Genomic DNA, 8,419 nt, shown 5'->3' on the forward strand with positions numbered 1-8,419 from the left:
AGTGGGCATAACTGACCTGCCCAGGGGTCGTAGCAGGAAAAGCAGCTAACAGGCAGGTAGAAGGGACGGTAAGTGGAGGGGACACCTGTTTATTCTTGTCACCTTCCTGTTCTGTGCTGCAACCCTACCTGCCCCTTTGGCAGGAAAGTGATACCCAGTTACTGGTGTATAACTTACCCAACCTGTTACATCACTTACAAACACAGACCAGGCCATCTGAGTCTAGTTTCAAAGTTGCATTCCGATGCCAACCCCTATGCTAATGTATTACACCAAGGGTACTCCAGGAGAGAGAGAGAGAGGGAATAACTTCACTGAAAGCGGACTTTTTTTGTTTTTGTTTGGGTCTGCTACTTCTTCAGCAGGCCTTGCTGCTTCATTGCCACTTAGTTCTTGGCTCCCTTAAGAAATTTTGTTGTATGGAACTGCATGTAAGATGCAAGTCCCAGGTGGGTATATACATGACAGCCAGTCGCCGCATTCACCTACTTCCTAGGACTGGACGGCAGGGATATTTCTTGGGAAATAAAGCACCTACGTCTGTACCACCTAGTGTGCCCTCTAGATGTCACTGTTACTGCACACAGATCCAGATGAGCCAGTCTGTTTGGCGCATCTGCCAGTAAGGGAGGGTTAAGGGACTTAGGTAGCTTTTGGGCAGTTTCATTCTTCTCTCATTGATTTTTCTGCCATTTCACTGTGCTATGGATCTGTCTATGAGAAGGGGCTAGATGTAGCAGTATATGACCAGAGGCATGACATGTTTCCACACCTGGGTGTTTCCGTCTACCCTCACAATTTAACGATCACTTGATATATTGTGACAAGTACCTACATCCAGCAGCAGAAGCTCTTAGCTCAGGGCCCAAAGTCAATATGGCATTTAATAATGATTTTACCAGGCCTGTTAATGGGTGCACACTATGTAAACTCATTTCCTACATTACTACTAGTTCTGGGCTAAATTACAGCTAGTGTCAAACTTTGAGCTCCCCATTGGACTGGCTTAGGCTGCTTCTCCGTCAGATGCTGCTGCTTTTTTGTCATGACCCTGGGGCTGGCAGAACACAACTGCTTCTGCTCTGAGATATTGGATATTGAGCTGTACGTGGGCATGAACCAGCACTCTGGCTCTGAATGCCCCCTGAAATCTGGGGAAATTCAGCTCTGGCTCCAAACTTTGTGCCTCCGCTCCATCTCTAATATTAACCCCAGGAACTGCCAGGATAGACTCACTCATTAGATTTCTGAAGTGATAGGAACCAAGGCCAAGAGCCTCAAAGATACTTAGGTGGCAAACGCCCACTGAAATCAAGCACCTCAATCTTGTTGATGATCTGGGACCAAACAGGCCCAGTTCCTGTCTTTGCCCACTCCCCAGCATGAGGCCTGCCATCCTTCTTCTCTTATCTGTAGCCATCCTATCACTGCATATAGTACACTCGGTGGCCAGCTGCCTCCATCTGTGCTCACCTTCCCCATGCTACAGACCCCACTCTGCCTGCTCACATGTATTGCTAACAACATGCTGATGCTTCCTACCTCCAACCTGACTACCTAACAGATGCCACCCTTCACCTACTGCCTCGCTGGCTTCATCTCTGAGGGCGGGACAGGAACGCTTTGGCATCTTAGCAGAGGCTGGCGTCTCAGCCTGCCTTTGCCTCCCAGCCTCCAGGTAGCCTCCCTTCTCGCTAAGCGACTGGCTACATGAGCCTGTTTGGAGCTTGCCCGCCATTACAATAGCTGCTCATGGACATTTTGCAGAATAAGGTGGCACTAGCCCGTCAGATGCCAGAGGACTCTGTGCGGCTTCTGGTGACTTTGAGGTTATTTTAAACAGGACTAGTTTAAATACCACAATGTGTAAAGGACTCTGAGTCAGATAGCGTGCCCCCCCCCCCCGAGGGGGGGCCAGCCCCCTGTACCCCCAAAACTTCCCAGCCCACAGCAAGCACCCCCCTTACCTGTACTCCTCGTCTGACAGGCGGTGGGGAGACCTAATGGTCTGTCTTTTCCTCCAGCAACTTCGGGGGCAACTCTGCCATCTGTCTTGCCGGGGTTTGGAAACTCTCCCAGCTGAGAGTGCTCTGGCCAGGGACTCTGCAGCACCCCAAACTGTTGTGTCACTGAGTGCTGAGGTTTTGGGGCAGGCCAGAGGCCCTGGAACATTCATCCAGGAGAAAAGCCTGAGGTTAGATAGGTGTGGGCCGGGGCTCCTCCCCCCTGCCAGGCATGAGGGCAGTTTGGGGATTCCTTCATCTTATGTGGTTCTCACCCCTCCCTCTCTCATCATCTGAATCCTAGACCTTCCCTCCCCATTTCCCTAACCATGTCCTCCTGCATTGTGTTCTCATGTGTGTCCCCCACACACACCTCAAGGGGGGGGGGGGTTTCTTTTCTCATCCTCACTCCTCCCCCCCAAGTGCTCTCCCTCAGTGCGCCACCCAGCCCTTAGTCAAGGGCCCAGGAAGGGATAGGAGAGATGCCCACCCTTCCTCCAACCACAATCCCTCAGGCAGCTGCCACCTGCGATCTGGCAGCTCCCAGCTCAGCTGAGCTGCCCCCTGTGGCAGAAGGGGATTTGTTTTAAACGTAGCATTTGGGGTTCAAAGGGAGGCGCTCATATTTGGTGCTTGAAAGGCTGGGGGGGGGAGGGGCAGTTTGGAAATGGGGCACAGAGCATTTCACTGCGAGGTCATATGATGGCAGGGTGGAAGTCCTCGTGCATTAGGTGTTGGGTCTTAATGCAGCTCCCAGGAGCCCATAGGTACTTACTCCATCCGGACCACGTTAGACAAGACTGGCGTTGTCGGTGGCCATCCCAGCAGAGAGGCCAAAGAGGTATAACCAATGAGCTGCACTTTCTTTTCATGCTGTAGCACAGTGGTGAGGAAGGCTGCACAGCCAGTGCTTATGCTGGGTCAGTTTTGCCAATTCTCATGATCATCACACATTGGGTCTACTCCTCCCTTGCCCCAACTCAGTATCTCTGCACAGCCAGGCTTGATGGATCTGAGCATTCCCCAACGAGCCTGGGACAGAGGGGAGGCAGTGCCTTTGGCGGTGCGGGGCCCCCACTCCTCAGTGCCTGGGATGAAGGGAGCGAAGACCCACAGCTGAGGGGAGAACAGAATTGAGCTAAGGGTGCAGAATCAATGTGGGGCTGGCAGATGTGCGGACTGGAGGGCAGTTAATGTAAGTGAGGTGGTGCTAGGAGTCCATAATCATTGGAAGGACTGGAGACAGGCATAGAATTAATTGGCATTTGAGGCATTGAGAAGCTGGGAGCCCGCTGAACCAGCAGTAGAAGTGTTTACAGTGATGTCATTTGAGCTCATTTAGGTTTTCTAGCAAGTTCTCCTGTAGCTGGGGCCAAACCCACCAGACTCAGTCACGGTACAGCTGTGAGAGTGGGCAATGTCCCACATGCAGACTGGGGGATTTCAAAAATCAGAAGACCAAAAAAAAAAAAAAAACAACAACAATAGAATTTTTTAAAATCTCATGATTTTTCAACTGATTTTTGACTGTTGGGGCTGGCAACAGTCTTGAGCCTTCAGCCTCCAGGGCTGTCAATCATGCCTCTTTCATGAGCACTAAATGTACATGAAAAAAATTAATTCATACCTTGGGCTCCCCCACTGAGTCTTGGGTTGCAAACTCAGTGCAAACTGGAGATGGGTCCAGAGCTGAACACGTTTGAATTTTTGCTTAAATTCAAATCCACATTTGAAATTTGCGGCTCACGGCCTACTCTCTCTGTTACTGTGAGTATTGGTTCCGCTGCCTTTAGGCACGTCTACCAGGCCCTGCCTGAAAGAGCTTCTGCTACCTGTGGGGCAGGGTGAGGCGAGGAGGTGGCTACTGCAAAATTACAGAGGGATTGTCCAGCCCCAGCTAAATAGGAAGATGGTGACTGCAGATGGTGGGAGTAACAGGACAATGTGTCATCGCAAATAGAATACACTAGCTTGGCCTTGTGCTGCATTGGTCCTGTGATTGGACTTGCTCAGGCCTCATTCAGCTAGCTACAGGACGAATGGGATTCAATCAGGGTCATGGCCACTGTCGTGCCATGTGGGCTGAGGTCCAGAGCAGAGCCAGGCCAGCCCCTGGGAGAACTCTGCCATCCCCCACTATTCAGCACTCACCTCTGCTGAGTTATCAAACAACAATGAACGTTCGCTGGGGGCGGCAAAGCCAGAACGTCTTGCTCCACTTCATCATCTGTTCGGTCATTATTCACATTATTCATGCACGGTAACTACGCAGGTGGGCATCTCTAAAAATGCACCAAATTCGAGCCGCTTCAGTGCATTAGTCAAAGGGAGAGGGATAGCTCAGTGGTTTGAGCATTGGCCTGCTAAACCCAGGGTTGTGAGTTCAATCCTTGAGGGGGGCCACTTAGGGATCTGGGACAAAATCAGTACTTGGTCCTGCTAGTGAAGGCAGGGGGCTGGGCTGGACTCAATGACCTTTCAGTGTCCCTTCCAGCTCTATGAGATAGGTATATCGCCATACTCTGCAGTGGGCAGAAACACAATTGGGGCAGTGTTCTGATTTCACAAACAGCTTTTTGGCCTAGCCATGTGCTTTCCCAAATGCTATGTCCTAGAAACGACATGGAATCAACATTCAGCCACTGATGTGGAACTGAAACCCCTCTGGATGAACTTATGATGTTGAAAGATATAGATTTGGGTTCTTACACTCACTTGCCCATTTAGTCCAGTGTACCCATTTGGTAGGATTGATGAACTGGAAGCTCCTTTAACAGTTGTCTAAAATCTGTGACCATGTTGTGGTCTCAGCTCTGGGCTTTGGTCTCTATTGAAGTTCCATCAGCCTTCATATATCGATATTCCAGCCACTCTGGATATATCATGTAAAAATGTTCAGTATTCAACACAGAGGCATTCTACAGCTGGGAACAAAACATCTCTGACACGTTTCCTGAGATGGGCATGTCTGTTTCCAAGTTGAATTGTGCAATTTAAACAAGACCTGGTGCCTTGTGCTTTTCTCTGGTTTTTGCAGGCCGTAGCCCAAGCAAACACTTAGCTAGAGAGCACTGAAAAAAACATTTATCATTGTGAGATGCCCAGATACTTTGAGGGCAGGTTGGAAAATCCCAGTTGGTAGGTTTTGTAGGAAAACATTCAACTGTCAAGAAAACAGTAATTTACCGAACTTCTGTGTGTGTCCAATAGAACTTGGTGACCCTCAGCTGTGTCTGTCTTGCAGCATGGTTGGACCTGCAGCTACACCATTTTTTTGGTGTGTTCCTGGCTGATTTCATACAATAAGGCGGGCTAGGCCATGTCAATGGTTAGGCCCTGCTGCAAAAGCCCTTAGTGGGAGACCTTTAACTGATTTCCATGGGCTTTTGGTCAGGCCCTGATTGGGAGATCTTCAAGGAACTCCTCTAGGCACTGTGGGGAAGTGGGGTCAGTGATTTGGTGGGCATTGCTCATCCCCCAGAAGATACCCTAGCATTGTGTTAGGGGGCACTCTGTTGCTGCATGTGCCGTCTTTGTGATGAAACAAAGTCGAGGTCTGTTGTGGCTATTGCTGTTCCCATGGCACTTCTAGTGCCAATAAGGGTAATGTTAGTGCTCTGGTCAGCACGGTGATTATAGTTCGACAGCTTAACGCACCCTCTACGTCTGAGTTAATGTGGAGTTCTTCGTTTCTATCGTGCAGCTGTTCCACCCCAGACATGGCTGCATTTCAGCGCTGGCTGAAGTAATGCCTTTCTGGGGGGAAATTTGGGACTGGGCGTGTGTGTTGGGGATCATCCTGTGGTAATTTTTAAGGCTGGTAAGAGCCAAGGCATGGCAGGCTGGCTGCAGTGCACACAGACACAGCTGAGAGTGACTTACGTGCCGGACACTGTGAACAACCCCAGGTTACAGGGCAGGGGTGACAAAACGACTCCTTAGTCTGGCTTGTATCCTGGTGTGTCAGTGCGCTCTTTATAATCCTTAACTACTTGTCAGGGTGCTCTAAGGCTTAGTGAATTTACATTAGACAGGTGCTTTGGCAGCTTTAGATGACAGCGATTTTAGAAGTGCTAGGATGAAACACGAACAGCTGGTAACAACCAGTTTTATTGCTCAACATCCTGAACCAGTGGAACAAATGGACACTGTAAGGTTATTTTAAATAGTGCTTAAGCCTGTCTCACTGCAGACTTCAAATGTGCTGTTTCCCATTTCTAAATGTCCTAAAATTCAACGATGCTGTGAGCTAGGAACACTGGATTTGCCACCCAGGATCCTGTCTCCTTTAGTGTGGTGCAATGAGGGGAAGATTTTCTTTCCTTATGTAGTTAAAAGCTGACATCATTGTCCTGTTTTAGCTTGGATAACTACACCTATTGGCATGGAGAGTGAAACTAACCAGCCCCTTCTTATATCCTGTCACTGTACTTGATTAACATGCGACAGGAAATCCATACCCAATATTGACTTTTCTCTGCAGAAATTTTGGATAGTGTGTATACAAGTGAAAATACCTGAATCTACTGAAAGGATGTCTGCATCAGCTCTTCTTACTAAGAACCTACAGTCAAGAGGCCACATCTAGGGCTCTATACAACTCTCATCGATGTCACAGGAGCCTTCCCCTTTACTTCAATGGGAGTTGGGCCCATAAATAATATGAGAATGTGGTATTCCCGCTCAGTACAGAGTGCCAGATCCTGCGCTGGTATAAAATGGCAAAGCTCCAATGAAGTCAACCGTGCTACGCTGATTTCCAGCAGCTGAGACTATGGCTCATAGTACAGTAGAACCTCATTGTTACGAACACCAGAGTTACGAACTGAGCAGTCAGTCACACACCTCATTGGGAACCAGAAGTCCACAGCCAGGCAGCAGCAGAGACCAAAAAAAAAAAAAAGAAAAAGCAAATACAGTACAGCAAAAAATAAAGGGAAAGCAGCATTTTTATTCTGTTTCCAAGCTGTATGAAGTCAATGTTCAGTTGTAAATTTTTGAAAGACCCACCATAATATTTCGTTCAGAGTTACGAACAACCTCCATTCACAAGCTGTTCATAACTCTGAGGTTCTACCGTACTGTATTTGGTATTTACTTCTAGAAGAAAACCACTCGGTGGCCTGGTGTCTGTAGATATAGTCAGGCTCTAGAGGGCAAGCTCAGCCACTGATATTTTAGCCAGAATGAAATGAATTAGTTCATGGCCAGTTTATATCCATTTGGTCTTGTAGGAAGAACATTCATTCACATATTGAATAAGATGGGTCCAAAGACCAAACCTTGAGGAACCACTAGTAATCGCTCTCCAATCGGATAATTCACCTTTCAGCACAACCCCATTGCCTTGTTCCCTTTAGCCAATTCCTTAACCCCATTACAATGCTTGTACTGATCCCCATCTTCCCTAATGTAATTAATAATTTCCCACGTGGCTCTGTGTCACATGCTTTACTGAGATCTACTGCAGTTCCCTCAGCTAAAAAATCAGTTATTATCTCAAAGAAATCAGATGAGTCTGACGTGAGCTACCTTTGGTAAACCCATGTTGAATTACATTCCCTTTACTATTTATCACTATGAATACCATTCTTTCCTTCACAGTTTACTCTAAAACCTTGCATATTCCTGAGGTCAGACTAACAGGTCTGTAACTGACCAAATCACTCTCCCCACACCCCTTCTTAAATACAGGTATGACATTAGCTATTCTCCAGTCATAGGGTACTACCTCCCTCCCCCCATAGATCAGACTTTCCGCTCACCTACATGAAAAAACCAGCAAGACTGAGGCTGAAAACCGTGGGGAAAGAACAGCAGGTACACTATTTAGGACCTCGTGCAACACATGTCTTTTAGCAGCTGTTTGTGTTGATGGGATGAGAGCATATTTCTCCTCCTCATGGTACCTACCTCCAATTTTACCACCCAATCCAGTTTGGGATTGGCAGCTGCCAATTCTATTAAAGAGCATTTGCATGCATTTTTAAGGAACAGCCATTATTATAGAAACTCAACACAGGTTTCTGTTTTAATGAGAAAATAACGATATACTTGCATTGTATGCCTCACAGTCACTATGAAACAAAAGCAGGATAACAACATTTAAGTGGTTAATGTATACAGAAAACCAGGGCTGGTCAGATTGGTTGCTAAACCGTGACAACAGTGTCACCTTTTGGCTGTAAAACAAATCACTGTTATTGTTTTTACTTTCCCATAATCTGAATAAGGAGCAAAACTAGCAGCTTTTTGAAACAACAACAACTCAGGAAACCTGCATTTGTAACCAAAAACTGGATAGTTACAATTCTAATGTTTAACTATTTTTCATTACACACTTGCATTAAAACCAGTCTTTGTCACAGAAAAGGTTTTTTTTTTATCATTTCTTTTGTGGAGCCCAAGTTAATTTG

Source organism: Terrapene carolina, unplaced genomic scaffold, assembly GCF_002925995.2.
Source record: "Terrapene carolina triunguis isolate 2854851 unplaced genomic scaffold, T_m_triunguis-2.0 Scaffold35098, whole genome shotgun sequence".
Classification (NCBI taxonomy): Eukaryota; Metazoa; Chordata; order Testudines; family Emydidae; genus Terrapene; species Terrapene triunguis.